Source organism: Podarcis tiliguerta (genome assembly GCF_965153285.1).
Source record: "Podarcis tiliguerta genome assembly, chromosome: 6".
In the NCBI taxonomy this organism is placed as follows: domain Eukaryota; kingdom Metazoa; phylum Chordata; class Lepidosauria; order Squamata; family Lacertidae; genus Podarcis; species Podarcis tiliguerta.
This window is the reverse complement of record NC_139539.1, coordinates 23,486,340-23,510,830: the sequence shown is the minus strand read 5'-3', so window position 1 is coordinate 23,510,830 and position 24,491 is coordinate 23,486,340. Positions and strand designations below refer to the sequence as shown.

Sequence of the window (24,491 nt, the reverse complement as noted above, 5' to 3'; positions counted from 1 at the left end):
GGATAAATTAGGTGATAAGCTACAGGTTTCTCGCACAAACATTAGCAGAAGCAAACTTATAGAACCTTATATGCCTATGAGGGTGAAAGAGAAAATCCACAACTGATTTACACTAGAGGGGATAAATACATGGAGGGTGGGGGGAGATGCTTGAAAGCTGAGCAAAATCAGCATACACAAGCTGAAAATTAGAAAAAGGGCTTCTCTATGAAAGTTTCCCTAGCCCCTTTTCTAGACATGTTTGCACATGAACACAATTAAACTGTACTGGATATATCCATAGGAATAATTAAAAGGGTTTTGCCTGATTCCCACAGTGTTCATGCATGTGCAGTGGTACCTCCGGTTGTGGGCGGGATCCGTTCCAGAGGTCTGGTCAGATCCCAAGGTTTCCGCAACCTGAGGACCACTTCTGCACATACACGCATGGTAAAACCCAGTAAAATACTTCCGGGTTTACCACGCGCACATCCCGAAGTTTACGTAACCAGAGGGTTACGTAAATGGAGGTTCGACTGTATTCAGAACAGGAGGACATAATGCAGTTTCTATACCCTTAAGAGGGTCACTTTTGGTGATGCAAAATGGATACATCCCAGAATTCTCCCAAACTTCGCCTCCTGCAAGACAGTCAGCCATGCTCCTTGTGGTGGGTAGAGGCACCTTTGCAAAGGAAGAATGAACCCTTATGGCACTTTCACACAAACAAGCTGTGCGGGAATTCAGACATCACTCCAACTTGGAAGGGGTCCATTACTCTGATGGTTGGGATAGATATACAAAAACACAGAGCTACCTTGTGCAGAGCCGCTACTGTCTACTTGGAATGTTTTCCAAGATTCCAGACAGTGTCCCTTAGCCTTACCACTCTGGGTTCTTTTTCACTGGAAATGCATGGGACTGAAACCCCCAATCGAAATAACCCTGTGATGTGTGCAGGGGTCTTCCCCGTATGGGTTGTAAAGTGGCAACCACATGGCAAGGTTTAAGAGAGCCCCACAAAGAAAGAAAGAAGAGTTAAATAACATTCTGGTTTGCTAAACCAGAGTTACTGATTGACTAAATGTTCCTTAAGTTCTTTAGCGCTCCATGAAGGCTAGATCTCCAAAATGAAAAGCAGTGATGAGTGTGTCATTTACAGAACAACCACAGGGAAAGCTGTTTTGATTCGGCTGAACCACTAAAAAGGCCAGATCTGGAACACTGTGGCAGCCTGACCTTATTCCCAGAGGAAAAAGTTAATATTTGCTCGGCCCTCTCATGTAAAGTTAGCTGGAGTTTAAGCACAGTGACAACACGCCAGACAAAATGTAATCGAAGGGACTGTTTGTACATTTCTTTTCCCCCTAGAACAGTTATATAAGCACTATGCAGAAGGCTGGTGCACACTTGCATCTGCAACTTGAGTTGCGTACTGAGCAGACCACAGGATGTTTTAGATTACTAAGCAGACAGGGCTCGTGTATTTACAAGTTGCGAAAGAGCCAAGCTCAGGAGCAACACTTCTTATCTCACATCACAACAGGTTAGGCCCAATTTCTAAATTTTCAGAATTTGTTCATTTAAGCATGAGTGCGTGACGCTGTCATATAATTAGCCAAGACCACCATATGTTCCAGCACTGTCTTGTCTGACAACAGCTCCTCAATGTATCGGGGAGACAGCTCCTCCTCATCACTTGCAAGCTATGATCCTTTTAACTGGAGGTCCCAAGGGTTGAACCATAGAGTTGGAAGGGACCCCCAGGGCCATCTAGTCCAACCCCCCACAACGCATCCATGACAGACGGCCATCCAACCTCTGCTTGAAAACATCCAAGGGAGGAGAGCCCAGCACCTTCCAAGGGAGTCTATTCCACTGTTGAATGGCTCTTACATTCAGAATCTCATTCTTGTATCTTAAATCCATTGCTTTGGGCCCTACCCTCCACAGCAGGGAGGAATCTGGGACCTTTCACATGTAAAAATGCTGTACCCACTTCCTATGGCCTCTTCTCCAAAATAAACAACTTAAAACTGCTTTAACCAGTGCTAATTTATATTACACATTGTTTTCCTACAGTAAAAGCATCATAATTGCTCAGGGATATTTCAAAACTTTCTTATTTTATTTTTAAGTTTGGCAATTTCACTAATTGTTCACTAAATTTAACCATCCAGGGATCCTTTACCTTTACTTTACCTAATATTTTTTCTCTCCAATTTTTACCTTGTTTTAAAGAAGGTTTATGTTTAATGTTGTTGTTTGTACTTTTATATAGGCATAGGGGTCAGGTAGTTTTAGCCCCTATCCTGTCCCAAATTCTAATCTCACTAAAATAATCTTATTTAACAACAGCAGTTACGTTCAGATGGCGTTAGCCATTGCGTACTATGATTTTATTTATATTCTAGGAAGGTTGAAATTTCATTTTTTTAAAAACCCACTTAACATCACACCTACTAACTGTTACACTTTGAGACAGCTAAATTGAAAGGGGGAGGGTATAAGTAAAGTACCATAAGATCTTTTAAGAAACAATATTAGAGGTCCTCTAAGATGTACCAACCCTACATAGCTCATGGCTGTCTTACAGCTGATGCTACCCAAGTTATTTTGATGGCCTTGAACACTTATTAAGGAAAGCACAACTCTGGGTAAGTGTAAGTTATCTATACATTAATGTAATTAAGTTTTAAATAAGTACCGCTAGGTAAGAGTGCCCCAGTCCTTTTCAGCTGGCTTGTAAATGGCTTGTTTTCATAAAATTAATAAAGGCAGGGTTGTTAATGCAAAACATTCAGTCTGGCCAATGCCAAAGTCTACATTTAGAAGATTAAAAGTGTGATCTTCACCCAAGGCTTGCTTAGCAACCAAAACTGAACATGTGCCATTTTTTGAGCGTAGATTCTTAAGACCACTGAATACTCAATAAGGTTTTCCTTCTAATGAGCTTTCAGAACCAGTTTACCTACACAACTACGGTGGGAGAATATTAAGCAAAGAGCAGTTAAGACATGAGTGATCAAGTCCTCTGACCTCCATAACCCCAGAGGCTAAGGGTCTACAGTGCCAACAGAATCCACTGGTAGCTTTTGGTGACAGCTTGCTTGGCACACACATTGCCATGCTAGTGGCAATTGGCACAGATGGCAAAGGCAGATTCCCTGCAGCACCCATAAGCAGCTGGACCCATATCTTGTGAAAAGTTTACTTCTGCTGGGACCATATGGAAGGCCTGTCCAAATATAAACTGTGTATGAGTGGGTCAGCATTGTGCCCTCTCATGAGGTGGTAAGGAAGCCACATTCTGCGGCCTTTGAAATGCGTTTGTGGGAGGGGGTTTATTATTTGGTTGTTTTTCTTTTAACTATTTATTTGTGCTTTTCCCTTATATCCTTATCTTGTGAACCATCCTGAGATCTTATGATGAAGGGAAGTATATAAATCTAATAAATAAATAAAATCAAATAAATTATCAGTATTAAGCCGGTTAAAGTTATAATTACATTATAACCCCCACAGATACAAATATAGGCAGGCATGTGGGCTGAGAAATTCCTTGTAACCTTAATTTTTAAAAACAAACTATGATGAAGTGCTGCTTTCAAACAACATCCAATTAAAGGGACACTAAATGAGCCATAATTTTGACATGAATGCTGTAGGTATTTGCTTTCATGTCATTAAAAAAAACACCCCAAGGCAACTTATGATAACATTAAAAAAAAACCTGCACAAAAATCCCCAACAAAAGATTGAGTGGGAACTAGCATAATTTAAGAGGTCGCGTTGAGGCTTCAAACTGCAGCCCTAAGACATGGAATGTCCTCAAACATTTCCTATCACCTGCACCCAGGTTTGAAAGTGGAAAGGCCTGGTGCACATGCAAACTTGGCACATAGGCATCTTTAGATCACAGCATTGATAAACATGTCTCCGAGCTGGTTGGATCACTGTTTGCTAATACAGAGAACCATTAACAGCAGAGAACCATTGATTTGTCTGCTCATGAATCTTTGTATTACAAAAAAGATTTCGGGGTGCACTTCAGGAGAAGCTTCCAATTTACCTGGAGCCACTGCCACACCTGTTCAGCTGTCATCAACCCACATAAACTGAGTATGCTAGAACATGTCCAATAATCCTCTGAAACTGTGCTTTGCAGAGGGAAGATTGGTAACGGATTTTTATCCTACTGCATTTCACAAAGCTTCTTCATCCATTTTCTTGTTTTTAAGAATACGGAGACTGCAGAAATTCTACACAGACTGTGCCACTTTCAAAGACTTGAATCTTTTAAATAAGAATCCACTTCTGCGTCCTTATTCATTGCAATATTTCTGCAATGCCTGAAGATTTGCTCTGGTCCTATGTAGAAGCTCAAATGTTAAGTACTCAGAAGGGGAGACCAATTGTGGGCAAGAGATGCAGCTTTGCACACTTACATCCAGACATCTGAGGATGCTTCTAGTAAGTAATGCAAGAGCATTTCCCTTGCATTGGTAATCAGCGCTTGCCAAACTGTTGCACAGTAGTTCCACCATTCAGCTTAATTATCCCTTGATCTACCAACTGAACATGTTGCCAGGGTGATCAAGTGATGAAGGGCTGAAATCTTAATGTTGTTTCAGGCCAAAAACTAAATTGAAAAATAATAATGTTGACGAGTAAACTAAGGCCTGACATCACAATACAAGCTTGGACAAACACCTATATGGAGGTAGCTCCTTCCTTGTTCAAACGTTTTATCTGCTCTCAGAGAGCTAAGGGCTTCCAGTTTGACAAATCGAGAAAATACATCAGGAGAGAAGCAGGGGGAATAAGCAATCAAGTGGCAAGCCTAACTGAACTGCAGTTTTTAGATTCCCCATGCGGAACACAGTTCATAAAGTTATGAACCTTCAGTTCATAAAGAGCATCTCAGAACCTGAATTACAGGTTGAAATGGACAAAGTGGCTCAGAAGCAGATCAGGTTAAAAAACAAAACAAAAGATGCATTTACTCTGTAAGACATACCTCCTCTGCTATGTCACCATTACAGTCATTTAAAGGAACCAGTGTGTGTGACATAATTGCTGTGTGCAGGCAATTCCTCTCAGCTCTGCTAAGAACTCATGGTACCCTTAGCCTCCCTCAGCCTTCTCTCTGTGAAATGGGGGCAGTAATATCAGCATATCTTTGCTTTTTTAAGGATTACTGGAAAATATGGTGAGAACCCTTAGCACTTAGCTGCTATGTTAGTAAGGTAAAATCAGGGGGCTCACCCAAAACAAACAAATCACCCACTAAGAAGAAAGAAAGAAAGAAAGAAAGAAAGAAAGAAAGAAAGAAAGAAAGAAAGAAAGAGTTTGTATAATACTATCAAAATGTAAACACTGGAACTGCTGCCATTTTAATCTGTAAAACAGCCCCACGCAGTTTGCATCAGTATCAAGAATGGCTCTATTGTGCCCATCCTTCAATTGTGCTTTGTAGATGTTGCCTGGCTTTCAAAATGCTTGGATGGTTTATGGGCACAGAAAGACCAGTTGAGTGAATGATCACATTCATTTCCCAAACCAGGGCAGAATGGAGATTTGTTTATTTTTTTTAATCTGGATCAAACTGTTGAGAGATGCGTTTTGTCCAATTGGGCCATGCAGCATAAATATTTAGGAGCTGCTCGCCTCTATTTGCTCTTGCTAAATCAATTCTTTGTAGAGCACAATATGAAAGTAGCAAATTTCAGTTTTCTTTCATTTGCATAGATCTGTAATTGCATCTCTCTGTAGGACTACCCTGGAGGTTGGTTTGGAGGATGCAACTGGTGCAGTGGTCCAGCATCCTGTTCTCACCGGCCAATCAGATGCCTAAGCAAGCAGGACCTGAGTGCTAGAGCACTCTTCCCTCCTGCGGTTTCTGAAAGGCAACTCTGATGCAACTTCTGGCTTAGAACAAGTACTGTTTTAATGCAGAGGCTCTCGGGAATTGTGGGTAGACCCAACGTTCTTTCCCTCCACCCAACTTTTATCTCAAAACTTCACCTCTGCTTACAGTATTCTATACCTTTTGCTATTGGCATTTCTTCCATCCTACAACCAGGTACAGGGTTACAAAGCTTAGGTTAACAAACTCTCTGAACAAGTGCTCTGCATCTCTTATTGCTGTCTCCCACCCTCCCTCCCTTAAAAAAAATCAAGTTTCAAGTTTCAGAACATTGAAGATAAGCAATAACAAAAATCCAGGTGACTCAGGTGGCGGCAGGCTTTTATAACACCGATCAAATGAGAGGACAATCTTGATAGCAGCATTAAAACTAATTCCTTCTGTGGAGGTGCACAAGAAGCTTAGTGAGTTCAGAAGAAAGAATTCTGGGCTGGAACTTCATAGCCAGCTTAAGATCTTTTAATTTGCAGTCTCCATGCCAGAAATTTCACATGAGGCAACGGGCACATTCATTGCCAGATCCTAGCATCCGCCACATTCATGGAAATTAGTCACATTTAAAATGCAAATTACACATACCAATTATTAGTGGGCATTCATTAACTGCACACGCTTTGTATATATCAGACCACAGAGGTTTGAAACAGAAGGTCTGGTATACCCAAGTTAGAAAAGTTTGAATGCTTTCTGCAAAATGTTGAGATGGGGAGTAACAAAAGAGCCCACTCTTATTCTGAATGCATGCACAACTTATTTCTGATGTATTTCATGCTACGGTTAGCTGAAATGACTATTGGGGGGGGGGGGGGAGAGAATTGTCCCCTTAGAAAATATCAATTATTCCCCCCCTCCTTTTCTTAAGAGCTTGGTTTCAAGGCAACTTCATTATAGCAGAACACTTTTTCAGTTTTCTGAATATGCTGGTTTGCAGCTCTGAGTTGTTCTGCTCACTGAACTGGCTCATTCTTTTAGCAGAACAAACTGTTCCATGTTGAAGCAGGATTTGGCACTGTGTTAACAAAAGAGTCCCCCCTCTACTTTTGACAGCATTCTGCCAAAGACCTAGTGCATTTCCAGTGCCAAGATACAAAAGGTCAGAAGGGGTCAAGCCAAACAACGGGTATACGCTACAGCATGTGTTGCAGACAGCAAAGTGAATTGAGAGGGGGAGCAACTGTACCCCCTTTTTTCAGAATAGCTATTGAGGCAGAACAAGAAAAGTATCACCTGTGAGCCTTAAAGCATTTGCTGGTTTGCGGAAGATCAGAATGGCATAGAAAAGATAATTTACTCTCAGTTTCAGCTATACATGCTTCTTTCTGGGGCTGAGATGTGTCGATCCCTCAAGCTGGGGAGATTTTAAGGAACCAGAGAGTTTTGAATGGGTTGGTTCTGTTCAGTGGGGCCAAATATTCTTTGCCATGGCTCTCATCTCCCGCTTGGGATTTAATGAACTCTGGCAATGAGCTACTCTCCGTAAATCACAAGCAGTGATAAAACTGAGTATCACCTTACGAGAAACAAAGTCAACTTTCAACATGTACAACAGTAAGTTCATTTACTCAAGTCCTAAGAATATGGGATGATGCTCAGAGTCATGCTCCATTATTCAGAACACGCTGAACACCGGGAAGGAATAGCTTGGGTGCTTCAGTTATCAGCTTCTTGGTTTTTAAAAAACATAAAAACAGCGCATGAAATTAACTCTGTTTTTTCTAAGATACCAGTTGTTCTCCCATCCCCCTTAAGCTAGAAGAGAAAAGCAAAGGTGGGGTGTGGAGGAGCAGATATTGCATCAATGCAACACTAAGTCAGGTTTTATAAAGTATAGTAAACATACAGCAACTGCATTCAGAGGAAAACCATGTAGACACATGCTTCCAATATCAGGGGACTAGAAGGGACATGTGCTATACAGTCAGCATAGATGGACAAGCATTGCACAGATTTACATGTATATGCAAAAAAGAAGTAGTAGTATTTTTTGCTTGGCAGAATAAACACACTTGAAGGAGGTTGTAAAGGCTGGTTCTGGAACCAAAAATAAATCTGATCTAATCTAAAGTGTGAAAAGGGTATCATCGTAAGTGTCTTTGGGTAGTATGCAACTACCATATCCCATGATAACAATAATTTCTGCTTGTGCAATGGGACTTCCCTGCTCTCCTCCCACTATACCTTTTACCATTCTGCTCCAGAGGGTTCGGAAAACCCCTAGAACAGCTTTAGAGGTTGTACCAGTGGAAGAGGTCCACTGTGCAAGCAGAAATCCTTCCACTGACGTAAAGTTCGCATAGCACTGCACTGAATACAACCTTCTTTTCTAGGTGATCTCATTTATCTGACTTACCTTGCTCACTCAGTGTAAAATGAGAATACCTAATTTGTTATGAAGCATGGAAGGCATGCTCTCTGAAGAAGCTCCCTCTCCTAACAAGCAACTTGTCTACTGGAAAAAAAGTTGTTATTTACTTATTGCATTTATATACCACCTTTCCTCCACGGAGCTCAAGGTGCTGTACATATGTAGTTCTCCTCCTCTCCATTTTATCCTCACAACAACCCTGTGGGGAAGGTTAGACTGAGGGGCAGTGACTGGCCCAAGGTCACCCAGTGCGTTTCATGGCTGATCAGGGATTTGCAGCTTTTGCGGGTAAATTTTGCTTCCCACAGCAGACATATCCTTGGAAGGGCTTAATGCTGAATGCAAACAACTGATATAAAGCAAATGAAAGTGCAGGTGTGTAGCTGGAGGTCACCCAAGACTGTTTGCACCTGAAGCGAGGATTTCTTTTCCCAGAAGAGAAACACACAACAAGACAGGAAGTGTCAGATGGGAGTCTAGCAGAGATACCGTATTTTTTGCTCTATAAGACTCACTTTTTCCCTCCCAAAAAGTAAGGGGAAATGTGTGTGCGTCTTATGGAGTGAATACAGGCTGCGCAGCTATCCCAGAAGCCAGAACAGCAAGAGGGATCACTGTGCAGTGATCCCTCTTGCTGTTCTGGCTTCTGAGATTCAGAATATTATTTTTTCTTGTTTTCCTCCTCCAAAAACTAGGTGCGTCTTATGGTCTGGTGCGTCTTATAGAGCGAAAAATGCGGTACAATATCAAGCCATATAGAATCCCAAAATGCATCTGTAAGATTTGGAGGCTGCTTAGGGAGGGAGTTAGCTAACCAAATAATGCCCAGGGAAAACCAACCCTGCCTGTTAGTACTGCCACCAGCCCTGAAAAGGCCCCCCAAATCTGAGTCAGGGAACACTCAGATCTGTTTTTGGACACCCTTTGGGATTCAGCCAGGCAAGAGACAATGATCCACTCCTTGGCTTCCGAGCCCCCAAGGTACTCAGTAGCATTCACCAAGCAAAGCAGGCAGGTGCCAGAGAAACCACACCAATAAAGACAAATGCTTTATTAAGAGACAGCAAAGACAACACTTTTATACTCAAGTTGTGGTTTAAGAAATGAAAGACCCGACATTTCGGGTACAGACCAAAACTACTTGCCTCATCCTAATACCAACCGTTAGAGTCACAGGAGCACCAGCAAACTGCATCCAGACAAACATGGTTACATAGCAACATGATCCTTCATCTGAATGCGGCCCCAGAACCAAGTCAATGGCCAGGTTTTTTATACACCAAAAGGCCTAGATACAGGAGGGTAGATTGCTAGATTTCCCTTTAGCCAAGCAAGCCCCAGGGCCTATTTTCCCCAGCACTAGAGGGTATACGTGCTGGAAGACAATGCAGCTGCAGCTACTAAGTTGATCTTTGCACCACCACTATGACCTTGAGCAGTCTTTCAGCCGATGATTCACACAGGTGGTAGATTAAATGATAAACTGGAGCTTTCCCCTTGGAAATACTATAACCAGAATCCCAAGTAAAAAGCCATTAAAATAAACCAAAGATAAGGGGGGGCAGGAAATGCAATATAAACACATTTGAAGCATTTAGTGGGCATGAAAAATCACATACACTCACCCAAAAGCAGCAGGCATGCACTGCAATTCTAAGCTTGTTTACTCAGAAGTGAATTCCACTGGACTCAATGTTGTTTATTCTCAAGTAAGTGCATAAAAATGGGACATGGGTGGCGCTGTGGTCTAAACCACTGACCCTAGAGCTTGCCGATTGGAAGGTTGGCGGTTCGAATCCCTGCAATGGGGTGAGCTCCCGTTGGTCGGTCCCTGCTCCTGTCAACCTAGCAGTTCGAAAGCATGTCAAAGTGCAAGTAGATAAACAGGTACCGCTCTGGCGGGAAGATAAATGGTGTTTCCATGTGCTGCTCTGATTTCGCCAGAAGCGGCTTAGTCATGCTGGCCACATGACCTGGAAAAACTGTCTGTGGACAAACGTCGGCTCCCTCGGCCAGTAAAGCGAGATGAGCGCCACAACCCCAGAGTCGTTCACGACTGGACTTAACTGTCAGGGGTCCTTTACCTTTACCTTTTACTAAGTGCAAAAAAAAAAATTGTTTTTTTTTAAAAAAACACACCTTCCAATACTACCAAATGGGAGGTGGGGGAGAGACAGAGCCTGTTCATACTGTCCTAGGAGGATAATTTAATAACTGGGGTTCCTCCAGCGCATCTTAAAAGGAGAAATTACCTTTGTACAGGAGAGGAAAGAAGGGGAAATAGGCAGAATCACATTTACCAGTTTCAGATACTTTCTCTCTTTTCCATGCAACTCCCCCCTCCCACCAGTCCCATGGCTTGTCTGAGGGAGAGTTAAAGCCTAGGAGACACAACAGCGGCACATCAACAGCAAAGGCAGCAGCCTAATTAATAATAATAATAATAATAATAATAATAATAATAATAATAATTTATTATTTGTACCCCGCCCATCTGGCTGGGTTTCCCCAGCCACTCTGGGCGGCTTCCAAGAAAGATGAAAAATACACTAAAATGTCACATATTAAAAACTTCCCTGAACAGGGCTGCCTTCAGATGTCTTCTGAATGTCAGGTAGTTGTTTATCGCTTTGACATCTGATGGGAGGGCGTTCCACAGGGCAGGTGCCACTACCGAGAAGGCCCTCTGCCTGGTTCCCTGTAACTTGACCTCTCGCAGTGAGGGAACCGCCAGAAGGCCCTCGGAGCTGGACCTCAGTGTCCGGGCAGAACGATGGAGGTGGAGATGCTCCTTCAGATATACTGGACCGAGGCCATTTAGGGCTTTAAAGGTCAGCACCAACACTTTGAATTGTGCTCGGAAACGTAGTGGGAGCCAATGTAGGTCTTTCAAGACCGGTGTTATATGGTCTCGGCGGCCGCTCCCAGTCACAAGTCTAGCTGCCGCATTCTGGATTAGTTGTAGTTTCCGGGTCACCTTCAAAGGTAGCCTCACGTAGAGCGCATTGCAGTAGTCCAAGCGGGAGATAACCAGAGCTAACTAATTTTCAGTTAGTTGATAAGTTTGGTTGAAATAGGTGGAGATTCTCTCATTACATAATAATTTTCAAATATTGGAATATAGCGACTATAAAAAAGGGGGGGGCACATATAACAAGAATGCTGATATATAGTGGTACCTCGGGTTAAGTACTTAATTCGTTCTGGAGGTCCGTTCTTAACCTGAAGCACCACTTTAGCTAATGGGGCCTCCTGCTGCTGCCACACCGCCGGAGCCCGATTTCTGTTCTTAACCTGAAGCACTATTTCTGGGTTAGTGGAGTGTGTAACCTGAAGCGTATGTAACCTGAAGCGTATGTAACCTGAGGTACCACTGTACTGCAATATTTGTGTGTATTTCACTTGTGTAGTACAGTATATTTCACTGGTGCAGCAAAGGGGAGGACATCTCCTGTACTTTTTCCATAGAAGGATTGATGCTATCATCTGCAGGAGCTATAATTGCCAGCACTGTGAGTCTGGCTGAGGGTGGGAGGGTTGGAATATAGAACATGCTGTGTTCACTCCTTTACTGGCAATAACCTTTGCTGTGCTGTTTTAAAAGGCATTTAACGGTCTGTTCTTTACATTAAATTTATGTTAGAAACTAACACAGTTATACAACAGTCTGTTTTAAACAGTTCAAATGAGCCTCACTGGCATCTGAAATGGCAGCTTGTGCATGACAGGACTTTAGTGTTTATGTTTTTTCCAGTTCTCCAGCAGTTGAGCAGGTAGGTCGCTTGATATATATAGCTCTGGTTCACTCCCTTTCTCATTGTCCCTAGTTCAAATTTGCTTTGCCACAAATCCACATCAGTTTGCAATTCTAAAAAATCCTCATAAAAACTCTTTAGCATTCTGAGTAAATTTCCCTAATGCACACATCTTTCTATTCAATATACACATTTTTGAAAGCCAATTTTACCCAATATCATGTACAGTTGAACCTCTACTTACCACCGCCTCTTCTTGTGGTCATTCCAAGTTGCGACCGTGGCAAACCCGGAAGTAACCGGCGGGTTTGCCACCGTTCACGCATGCGCAGGAGCGGCAATAGCCATTCGCGCATGCGCAGAAGCGGACAATTGCCATTCACATTTGCACAAAAGTGGGCAATCGCTGCCTGCACTTGCGCACAACGGCGCCTCTCCCAGCAACCCGTTTCAACCTCTGGACAGACCTCCGGTACGAATTATGGTCGCAAATAGAGGTTCCACTGTCTTCTTGTATGTTATTTCCACTAATTTTTATGCACATTTTTGTTAGAATTCCAGCTCTGTGATTTCAGTCATGGAATTATTGTCTTTCACATGACAGTGTATGTTTTGACTCCACAGAGTGGGAAGTGACGGAGACAGGATGTTTGTGTTACTGTGTTCCATGAAGTGGGACGATTTTCCTTTGTTCATTCTCTTTGCTGTCTGAGGCTAGAGAGAGAGGGAGCCATGTTGCAGTGCTCCGTGTGTGTCTATATGTAAATAAAGCAGATTAGCCAAAATGCTGCATTGCTGAGGTCTGTTACGCAAGCTGCGAAGACTCTGCGGATCCCTACGTGTGCCGGTGTCTGTTGGCATCGGTCACTGTGATGTTCAGGCATAGGAAAGCTTCTGAAGCTCCCGAACGATCGATCAGGAGGGAGGGAACATGCCAGTCGGGCATATGTCTCTGCCAAGATTCTACTTGAGAGTAGGACAAGCTCCTGACAATTTTTACCCTGGTTTGTGCATTTTAGTACACTTTTTTAAAGCTACTGAAAAATTCAGGAAAATGTGAATTTTGAAGGACGGCTGTATTTCAGTTTGCATATTGTTTCAGAAACTGTGAACTGCATTTAAATGCAAACTGAAACGAATTTCTCTCACACTCCTAGATGAAGTCCAATGTGCTAAACACAACACTATCTCTCTCTTCCAGGAGTGCCAGCTTGGCCCCACGACCATGGGTGCCGAGGGCCTTGGGTGCCATGCAACATGGCCCTGGCACCAAAATTTGTGGGTGCCCAGCTCCTTCATTGGGAATTTTGTTGATGCTCAGGCACCCAGGGAGTTGGCACCTATGCTCTCTTCTATGAACTGATACAACACTTAAGCAAATCATGTTTGATTTTTGGATTTACAGCTCATGCTTCGCCTGAAAGAGACAAATCATGAGCCCAGGTTTGGGCAACATAAAAAGCCAAATCATGGCTGAGATCATAGCGCTGCAGCAGCAGAAGGTCCAGGGAAGGAGTACAGAGGCTGTGATCGCCTCTCCGGGAAGCCTTGATGCTTACATATTCATGCTAAGTCTATGACTGTGAGCTAAGACTGGGCATTGTGCTATAGTGCTGCTGGGATGTGGGTGTGCATACACCGTGCCCTACATTTTTCAACTCTCCTTAGGGGCATGGCTATGGGGCTGGTGTCATAATGAGCTCATGCTCCAAAGTCTTTACAGCTGCATCACTGGCATACATGACCTTTACATTAAAAGCTGCAATGACTCTATGTATGAGAGCCAAGTAAAAAAAATACCAAGACCAATGCATACCTGAAAAATCGTCAATGTTTTCTTAATGCATCACTTTGGATTTCCTTCTCTTTCCTTTTAGGCATCATAAGATATTTTGTCCTGACAGCTGCAATCCCGATTTAGCCCTGGAAGTAATAAAGAGACCGTTATTGCATTAGTAAATTTCTAGCAACTTTTTAAAAGCATGCGCTAAGTTCTGCCAGTTTCAATGAAACTGAAATGAACCACCAAGACCCTCAGGATACAATATGTCTGAAAAATCAGGCACATCTCTGCAGCCCCATTGAATATTCATTCATAGGATACTTTGAGGCAGACAAATCTCTTTTTTCATAGAAGCATGCAGTCCTGGTTGGGATTGCATCACTTCAGGATACTGGAAGTGGGAGTTGGTGGGAGAAGAAAGGATGCTTCAATAGAAAACACTAATCCCTGCATATGAGAGAGAGAGAGAGAGAGAGAGAGAGAGAGAGAGAGAGAGAAGCATCCTAGCCTAAGAATCAGAGTTTGTTTCATCCGTTCTGAAGTTCTGTCCTCCTCTTCTTTCCCCCACTGCAGCCTCCAGGAATCCACTTTTTTATCATGGCATGGCCAATAGTTTTTTTTCTGTAACTATCCATTATAAGGGACATGGGTGGCACTGTGGGTTAAACCACAGAGCCTAGGACTTGCCGATCAGAAGGTTGGCGGTTCTAATCCCCGTGAGGGGGTGAGCTCGGTCCCTGCTTCTGCCAACCTAGCAGTTCGAAAGCACGTCAAAGTGCAAGTAGATAAATAGGTACCACTCTGGCAGGAAGGTAAATGGCATTTCCATGCTCTGGTTCACCAGAAGCGGCTTAGTCATGCTGGCCACATGACTCGGAAGCTGTACACCGGCTCCCTCGGCCAATAAAGCGAGCTGAGTGCTGCAACCCCAGAGTCGGTCACGACTGGACCTAATGGTCAGGGGTCCCTTTACCTTTACCTTTATCCATTATAAATGATATTGTTAGTAAATACCTTTAGACCCACAGCAGCAAGCAATCCTGAGTACAACAATCAATGGTTAAACAGGCCATATTCATAATCCATGTTGTAAACTGTAATCCCTAACACTAAGCCAAGATTCTTTGAAAGCAAAACTAAACTTATACTGAGTCTTCTCCAGGTAGGGCTGGGAATGTCTCACTGGAAACCATGAAGATCTGCTGCCAGTCAGTGTAGACAATTCTAAGTTAGATGGGCCAATGGTTCTGACTTGGTACATGGCAGCTACCTATGATCCTATGTAGGGGGAATGTGTGAACCTGACACTTCACTCAAGTCTCATGGAATCTCATCCATGTAGTGCTAAACTATGGTTTAGTATTATGTGCAAATTAAAGCTACTGGAGTTCGATTTTACCATGATGGTCAATTACCTTTCACAGATAATTCATTTGGGAGTATCCAGAAAAAAATTAAATGAATAGGCATTAATCACTCAGATACTGATCAGCAGCAGCACCGTGTCATCTGTGTGCTAAAGGTTCCAAATGCCACAATCAACTAGCCAGGAAATTGTTTAGAGAAGCAATCACAACCACCAAACCAACACCGTTACAACCAATGGCTATATATAGGTCTTCCGCTTGACTTTCCACTATAGGCTTCCTCTCTTCAAAGTGGCAAGTCAATTCTATCTGTTCAGAACTGGTAAATTGCTTAAAACAGTTTCCTTTAAAAGATTGAGGCTAAACTCAAAGACAGATGTATAACCAAATGTAAAACTCACACACACAAAAGAATGCACACAATACAGGGAAAGAAACCTTGAAGATAAATTCATTTCTTTTAAGAAAAATCCATGATATGATAAAATGAAAAGAAGAAAACAATGAGCTTTACTTCAAACTTCCAAAATTAATACACCTGCCAGAATATTGAGATTTTTGTCCATTCTAAAGGTTGAAAAAAGAGACTGGGAAAGATTCTTGTTTGAAAACATGGCTATTTGCTGCCAGGAATGAGGAACCGGCAGTGGCAGTCAGTGTTGTGGGGAGGGGATTCGCTCTTGGCAGCACTGTAACTGCAGCTTACCTGGACAGGGCTGGGCTGCGGCAGGGCGGCAGTCAGGTCAGGGCTGTGCAAATTCACCAGCAGGAGCATTGGCTTGGCTCTGCTGGAGCATCTTTGCAGCTCCAACCTCTTTATAACCCTGCCCTGTCCCAGCCCATGTCAGCTAACTCAATGATTTCCCCATACTGCACTAGTCAATCCTGGGAATATATGGCTCTCCAGATGTTCCTAGACTACAGTTCCCATCATCCCTAACTACTGGCCATGATGTCTGGGGCTGATGGGAGCTGGAGTCCAAGAGCACGGGGAAGTTTGCATAGGATTCTGATTCCCGAGGCAAACTGGTCTGCCTAGTTTATTGTTGTTGTAGACTCAGTATAAGTCAACTTCTTAGGAAGCCTCCCACCGAAGCACAAACCACACCCAGACTTACTTATTCTCAGCATCATGTCGCTTCTGTTCAAACAGCAACACATGATACTCATGCTTTGCCTCTTGCTGGAAAAACTGATGGGCTAAAGGACTGTGCCAGAGGTTTCAGGTACTGCTAGTGACTGAGCACAAACTGCAGTTGCCGTAATAAAACCTACATCTGCACAAATTTTAAAAGTTAAACCTCTTAATTGACAATGGACACCAGATGTCCTTGTAGGAAATGAGAGGTTCTCAGTTGTGTCACTAAAAGGTAGGGAGGAATTCAAAGAGGTTCACGTTCAAAGGCAATATGCAAACCAAACCAAAACAGTCCTTCAAATTTTGCAACTCAGCTCACCACCGGAGTAATATGTTAAAAAATGCACCTGCTAGGGTAAATCATGCACAAAATGCACATTATTAGTGAAAACAACTTACAAAAACGCATTTTAATGAAAAGTGCTTGCAAAAACGTGCATATTGGGTAAAATTACATTTAAAATGTGCACGTTAGGCAAATTTTGCAGACAAATGATCATGAGCACCTATTGTGAGAAGCAGTAGGGGGTTGGAAAGGGATCAAGAAAGATGTCTTTCCCCAGGAGAGACCCCTGCACTAATCCTAAGAAATCAGGGGACACAGATTGTGTACTGTACTATATATACACTGTCCTAAAGGCCACATGGACCAACAAGAAACCCGTGTGGGCTAAATTGGCCTACAACCCAGGCCTGGAATCCAGGCATCAGATGTAGCCAAAGAGTCCAATTAATTTCCCCAAATTACTGCTGTCTATATCTGTCTTCCGGATAGCGGTACACATAATGATTGCTCTGAGACACTGAAATTATACCAGTGTTTCCAACAGCAAACATGTGAAATGTGCACACCGTACAACTTTATTCAAGTTTGAAGGAACCCATTCAGTATTCCATGAAGTGTGAACATGGATGCTTAAAGACCCGAACAATCATATTTTATGCCATGTGTTTGTTGCAGGAGGCAGTGTCAGTGTTAACACACAGCAGCACCCTTAGCGCGGGTTGATTCCCAGAAACATTTTGTATAGAATAATAACTACTCTTCTGCAAACAAATGCCAGCTCCCTCAGCCTGAAGCAAGATGAGCGTTGCACCCCATAGTCAAGTTTGACTGGACTCAACCATCCAGGGGTCCTTTACCTTTACCATTATTTCAATTGCTGCTTAGGTGCTGGTGTTATGATGCTACAAAAGTATTCCAATAATATCCATTTCAGAAACAGCTTACTAACTTGGAGGTGGGGAAGAGGGAGGCAGAATGAGGACAGAAACTATTTAGCTAAAGGACACCTGGATGGTTAAGTCCAGTCAAATTCAACTGTAGGGAAGCTAGTTAATCAATATATTGTATAGTGGCCTGGAAGTAACAAGGATTATTCTTACAAAATTCTTGTGAAGCATTAAAGGAACAAAAAAAATGGAGAGGATTCTGATGGCCAAATTCCACATGGTAAGCTGCTTACAAATCTTACTGCGTGGGTCAAGATGCTAGCCGGTTAGCATGCACAACAAGCTTACAAAAAATATAAAAATCAAAGCTCTCACACACACAACCTTGGTTAAACCCAGCATAAGAATATTTGTAAAATATAATAAACCTATTTGTAAATATTTATAAATTGCCCCCCTTCCAAAGTTGCCAGTAAAATGAAAGTATGGCGGAAGTTGTCTTGACTGAAGGGACAGAGGCCATAATGCAGTCTCAGATATTTTAGAGCAAGTTTATCTAAGCAGCTATCCCATGTCTCCACAAACAAGAGCAAAAAAAAATATGAGTGTTTTTAAAAGCAGAGTGGATGGGAAAATGCATCTTACCACTTTTTCAGGAGTATGTTTCAACAGCTTACAAACTCACTCAGCCCTTTCCCCCCTTTATTAGTCTTAATTTCTACCCTTAAAAGCCAAAATGCCTTTCTGCATTAAACCTCTGCAGCGAATGTACTGATGCCACTACTCCTGTGATTTCCCCCCCACCTCAGCTGTGACTCTCACAATATTTAACCCAGCTCCATACGCAGGATTCCAATACCTTTCGGTAACTATAACAGCAGAATGTGGTTTGTGACGTCACAGCAGACGCTATGAAGGCTCATTCAGGTTTTCCAGCCCACAGTCATTCTTCCATGTTTTGGTTAATCAGAAGGCGCCCAAGCCCACATTTCTGTATTAGCTCACAGATAAAGATGAGATATATATACATATGTGGAAGACAGAAGTGCCTGGCGTGCTCTAGTCCATGGGCTCATGAAGAGTCGGGACACGACTAAACGACTAAACAACAACAACAACAACAAAGATGAGATATACTAGAAAGTCTGGCTCCCGCAACAAGACAATAACTATTTGAAGCTTGCATCTTAAAAGTTTCCCGGTAAAAAGAGTCTACAAAACATATATTCTTGTTATTGTTTATGGGGTTAAGATTTCAAACACACTCGGGAAAGCGATCAGAGCTGAATGCCAAGTCCTTGACCTGCGAAGTTACCAAGAATTTGCCAGGAAAAATTTAATACGTAATGAGAGAACAAGTGGTGAAAAGTGCTGAGTGAGGGTGCTTTGCTTTGAAAAGCTGCACAAAAGTTCTGCTGGAGCATACTATGCCCTGGCCTTACATTCTTCTGGGCTAGTTATTGTTAATTCTTGTTATGCAACAGGGGAAATTAGAGTAGACTGAGGTCCTGTAGCCAAATATCTGGCTGATTGTTTCAAATCACCATATGATTCTACAACTCTCTCCTCTGCCCATTTTCTCCCCACTCCCTCCAGCTTTTTCTCCCTCTTACTCCCCTGAATTTCTCCCTCTCTTAAATGTCAACACTTGCTTTGTATCCCAACTCACTTCCCTTGGCATGTTTCCTTCTCGGGCCCTTGGCCCTGTTTCACTGTTCTCTTAGACTCTTGCTTCACCTATCCATTCTTACTGTCTGGATAGCTCTGTTGGTTAGAGCGTGGTGCTGCTAAAGCCAAGGTTGCAGGTTCAGTCGCCATATGGGACAGCTACCTATTCATGCATTGCAGGGGGTTGAACTAGATGATCCTCAGGGTTCCTTCCAACTTGACAATTCTGTGATCAGAGCAAGTCAACCATCTGCAGCCAGAAGCCATGGACAGAAACCATCATAACCAGGACAGTTGCATTTAAGCTTTTCTTCAGTTGCTTGGAACCAATCTGGGATGGAATTCCAATGCAAGAAGAATACATGAAGGCACCCAACCTGTTATTTCAAATTGTGGCTCCTCACAGACCACCATTAAACGTTAAGCACCCCACCAAGAGGGAAACCAAAATCAATTTGCAATAACAAATATGCGGGATTCCAAATCTGCTATAATGTATTTAATTGCCTGCAGGCTTATGAGGCCACCATGAGGTTACCTGGAAGGAAGGCCCAGTGAACTCAGTGTGACTAACTTCTGAGTAGACATGCCCGGATTGCACAGTTACTGCCTGTATTTTCAGCAACTTGACTAGCTTATAATAGCCACATAAAATGTTGTCCTGTAATTGTATATTGTGTGTCTTATGACACTTACTTGAAATACCTTTTGAACTGGCTTCTTTACTTTGGTTCAGCCCAATTCATTTAGCATCTTCCAAATTAGTAGATTAAGTGGTCATCTAGTTTGGATGTAACAATTTGGATTGTTGAATGACGCATTATATTGTGAAACTGTATTATTTTATTTAACCATACAAGTTTAAGTTTTTCAGTGGCAAATACAGTGGTACCTCGGGTTACATACGCTTCAGGTTACAGACTCCGCTAACCCAGAAATATTACCTTGGGTTAAGAACTTTGCTTCAGGGTGAGAACAGAAATTGTGCTCCAGAGGTGCGGCAGCAGCAGGAGGCCCCATTAGCTAAAGTGGTGCTTCAGGTTAAGAACAGTTTCAGGTTAAGTACGGACCTCTGGAACGAATTAAGTACTTAACCTGAGGTACCACTGTAGGTTAAATACAGAAAGTTTAAATTAAGTGCCAGAGCATTAAATAAAGCAAACTGAAATTCCAGATTATTTTTCTGGCAGAATGGCTCAGTCTCATTATAGGTCTTTCTCAACAGATGAAGGTTACAACTGAGACACTGTGTGTACAGTTACAAGGGAAGACATGCCTTTAAAATCTAATTTGGCGAAGTAAAACTTAGTAGAAATTGCATTTGCAATTTTCAGAAAACAAGCAGTTTTCCTTTGGATACTAGGCTTAGAAATGCAGTTTCTTAGCTTCAAAGGGAGGCAGATGAACAGCTGTGGAAAGGAAGGTCAATTCACATATACAGCAGCAAAGTACACCACATTCCTTTTGTCTCAGAATTAACATATCATTTGTTCTCATCAGTGGGAAATTCAATCACTTTGCCTTCTCTTTAAACTTTTGCTTGTGTGGCAGAAAACTTGACCTGCACTTGATCTTATAACTTCAGACCAAACTCTTTTGCCTGGCAAGGCAGAGAGTATTTCTTCCCTACTCAGAAGTTTACAGGCTAAAAACAAGAACTTTGGGAAGATGGGGAAATTTTTCATTTTAAAATAATAGCCCACAAATGGCAATATTAAAATAAATGTTTAAAATCAATAGCTTTTCTTGAAATTGCAAGAAGAAAGCTGTTTGAAATATTTTATATTAAATATGGAAAGTTTTGTTTTGAGGGCTATGGCTTAAATCTATCCAAATTTGTTTTCTAAAGAAATGGGTGTGGGTGGGGAAAGAGGGGACAGTTATTTTTCTCCACAGCTTTAAAACATGCAGATGTTTCATTCCACAATCCTATCCCCTCCAGGGAATGTTCCAGAGAGTTTGCACCCAATAGCATAATTTGAAAACTACTTTGTAATTTTCAACAATATAAAATTTTGCAACAAAATATTGTGCCAATAAAAACTGAGGGGGAGGACAGAAGAGGAAGATTCTGGACTGTGAAATAAGTTTGTGCTTACTTGGATCCAAGAGTAACATTTCTGCTGAAAAGAGGATAATGAATTACATATTTGTATAAATGTGTACATGATTTGGGACCTGCCCTAGCACAAAAAAAAAATAAGGTTTCTAGTAAGCTTCATTCCTCCCCACCCAAATGAACATTTAACTTCAGGGTCGCTTCCCATTGATAAACTCTGGTCCATGAAACCATTCTATTTAGACTAAAAGAAAATTGTTCATGAATTTTCACCTGAGTGAATGATACATATTCAAAACTCAAGGAATACATCCTACTGGTGGCACTGTAGAGCCATAGGGACTTATTGGTACCTATGGTGGACCTGCCCTTGGACAGCTTTCTGGACTAAAGTTATGGGGGAAATTAACAACATCAGTAACATGGTCCACCCAGATCTGGCTGCATCTCCTCTCTATATTTAAAGGCAACCGATCCGCAGTTATTTCACAAACCTGAGTTGCAGCTCATGGTTTGGTCCGGAGAGAGCTAAACCACAAACCCAGAAGTGGATTAAGGCAGGCTTCCTCAACCTCGGCCCCCCAGATGTTTTGAGACTACAATTCCCATCATCCCTGACCACTGGTCCTGCTAGCTAGGGATCATGGGAGTTGTAGGCCAAAAAAGTATGGAGGGCTGAGGTTGAGGAAGCCTGGATTAAAGCAACCCATAGTTTAGCTATGTGCAACAGCAGAACGACTGGGGAGGAGAAAAGCTGTCATGTTCTCCTCTCCAAGAGCCTGCATGTTGGCTAATTCATACTAAGCCATGGTTAGGCTTACCATTACATGTGAAACAGGCCGAAATACTTGAAAAGGCAGGGTATTACATAAATATAACCAAAGGCAGTGATCCACATATGAGGAAACCTACATGCACAAATGAGCCCTGACCAAAGGTCTGCTTTTGTACAATAAATATGCTTATGTTTCCTAATTTGTTATATATAGACAGTAAGTCTCTTCAAGTGACAGCCCCTAGCCTAAAGTATTCACATCAGTAATCTGGCTCTAGGTCAGTTTAATTGACTCTCCATTAAAAAGAGGAGACACTTTATATTTTCTGGCTATGGACTCTACACACACACACACACACACACACACACACACTAAGTAAGGTCACCTTTATTTGATCTAGAAACCTAAGCAACTGCAGATAATTACAGGCTTCTTACCAAAGGTGTTTGGACTGCATGAAAGAGTTGCTGCAGAAAGTAAAGGAAACTTTGTAGGCAAGGCAGTTCACAACATGATCTCAAACAGCTGACTTATTTTGTTAATAAAAAAATAGTCACCTTGTTTACTCCCCTCAGCTGATCTTGCTTGACCACTAATACAGAGGTGTTTTTAGCTTGCCTCCCTCTGGTTTTCCCCCTTATTTTAAAGAGCAATAGGCTTAGTCACCTATTGCTTTTAGGTGTTATTTGGCTGTGCGGACACACCGACCCCAGCTGCTACCTTTGGCGCATCTCATATTCCTGGCTTTCCTGGTTGTGCCCTTTGTGGCAACAACATTTGAGATGTGTCAAAGGGCTGTGAACCTGAGGCAAATGTTCATGTGGACATGACCTGCCTTAATCTACATGAGGTTTCCTATGAACAAACCACACACTCCATTTGCTCATGTCTCCTTCACAGGTTCAAAGAGAATTTACTCCCCCCCCAAGAAATACATTAAGTTTCTTCAATGTTAATATATTACACCATAACTATACAGTCATACCTCATATTACGTTTGCTTCATGTTACGTTTTTTCAGGTTGCGTCCCGCAGCAACCCAGAAGCACCAGAAAGGGTTACTTTTGGGTTTCGCCACTTGCACATGCACAGAAGTGCTAAACAGCACATGCGCAGAAGCACTAAACCGCACACCTGCGCAGATACAGCGCTTCACGTTGCCGGCTTTTCATGTTGCGAACAAGCCTCCGGAATGGATCCCATTCGCAACCAGAGATACCACTGTACTTCATCAATTTATAATTTTAAAGGCCCAAATTCAGCTTCCCATATACAAATTTAAGACCGATGTTCACTGTGCTGTGGTATGCTAGTTACATCTATATTTAGCTTGTCTTCTAAAAAAAAGAGAGTGCCCACCATCGCTGACAGTCTTGAAGCAGCTCTGGGGTACAGGGCCCTTTGGAATCGGGTACATCTGACATAATCAGTGATGGGGGGGGGGGAGAAAGTGGCATTCAGTTCCCCCTCATAAGGTTACCAGGCAATAAGAGGTCCTCTTTCTTTCAAAGAAAAGATAAAGTATTTTACAGGGGGTGACTCTTGGGTATTCGTTCCCCAGTACTTTTAAGAGGTTAAAAAGGACAGGTACATGGAATCTGATTATTAAACACAATTCTGTCTCGGGAATAAGTTGGTTTAGCTTGATGGTCCTCAGCAAATATCAAGCACAAGATAATAGCAAATGCAGGCAGTCACTCTCGGTCAAATGTCTAGCTTTATTTTAGAACCTAGAGAAACTTTCTGTTATTCACAGTCATAGAAGTTCCTATTCACCAGAAGAATAAGAAATCAAGATAATAATAAAACAATAACAGTAACAACAATAATTTATTATTTATACCCCGCCCATCTGGCTGGGTTTCCCCAGCCACTCTGGGCAGCTTCCAACAAAATATTAAAATACAATAGTTCTTCAGATATTAAAAGCTTCCCAAAACAGGGCTGCCTTCAGATGTCTTCTAAAACTTTGGCAGTTGTTTTTTCTTTGACATCTAGTGGGAGGGCGTTCCACAGGACGGGCACCACTACTGTGAAGGCCCTCTGCCTTCTTTTATAAACTTTTTATAAAACTTTTTATAAAAGAATAAACTTTTTATAAAAGAATGGAAATGGTTTATAGAATATTTACAGATAAATTGTAAACAGATAAGATCATTGGCATGATTATTGTAATAACCTACAGTTTTATAAGAGTATATGTTTAAAGTAGATGAATAAATGAGCAAATTAAGTTAATTTGGATATGCAGAGGATATTAAAAATAAATTTAAGGAACTGCAGAAAGAGGAGGAAGGAAGTCAAGTTTTGAAATGTTAAAATGATTGTAAAATTAGTGAAATGTATAAAACTAGTGAAATGTAAAAACTTGAAAAGTAGAAATAAAATTGGGAAAACTGGGGAAAAAAGAAGTTCCTATTCACCAGGGTGGGTGGAGTGAGTGATCTGTAATCAAAATTTCTAATACAGTGGTACCTCGGGTTAAGTACTTAATTTGTT

At 42.0% G+C, this 24,491-nt stretch overlaps 1 protein-coding gene across 3 annotated transcripts in view; it reads right to left on the bottom strand.

Moving 5' to 3' along the window:
• Positions 1-24,491, bottom strand: part of ZHX3 (zinc fingers and homeoboxes 3) — a 49,786-nt gene that overhangs the window by 12,213 nt on the left and 13,082 nt on the right. For 2 of the 3 annotated variants that reach the window (XM_083446825.1, XM_083446823.1), the window contains exon 2: positions 13,845-13,951. The gene's annotated coding sequence lies outside the window, so the exon portion shown is untranslated. Of the gene's footprint in view, positions 1-13,844; positions 13,952-18,134; positions 18,338-24,491 lie in introns of those variants that run through there. The other variant, XM_083446824.1, reaches the window with a different exon arrangement.